Source organism: Populus euphratica, unplaced genomic scaffold, assembly GCF_000495115.2.
Source record: "Populus euphratica unplaced genomic scaffold, PopEup_1.0 scaffold1069.1, whole genome shotgun sequence".
NCBI classification, from domain to species: Eukaryota; Viridiplantae; Streptophyta; class Magnoliopsida; order Malpighiales; family Salicaceae; genus Populus; species Populus euphratica.
In genome coordinates, this window is record NW_011500667.1 from 4,507 (window position 1) to 4,965 (window position 459).

Sequence of the window (459 nt, forward strand, 5' to 3'; positions counted from 1 at the left end):
GGAGAATGGTCTGACATACCCGATGGCAAAAATCTCGCTTCTGAAAAGGGGAAGTTCAGATTCCATTTCTCATTGACAAGCACTCTATCTAGTTTCCGCATAATCAGATTCTCAGGACATTGGTTCGACCAAGTATATGGCATACCTGGATACCGAAGATCATCCACTTTCGCTTCTCGAATACATGTTTTCAATCTATCCATATGACCAGCCCACGAAGTAGACCCTCCTAACTTGTCTGACTGGTTGCAGATAGCATTAAAGTCAGCCATAAGAATCCATGGGGTTGACTCCCATCCATCACTACAACTCACTATATCAGACCATAATGCCTCACGTAAGGAAGCGTTATTGTCTCCGTAAATAATTGAAGCATTGAAACAGATATTGGTAGCTAATATAGTGACAGAAACATGAATAGCCTGGTCTGACATTTCGAAGACATCCACCTACACCACA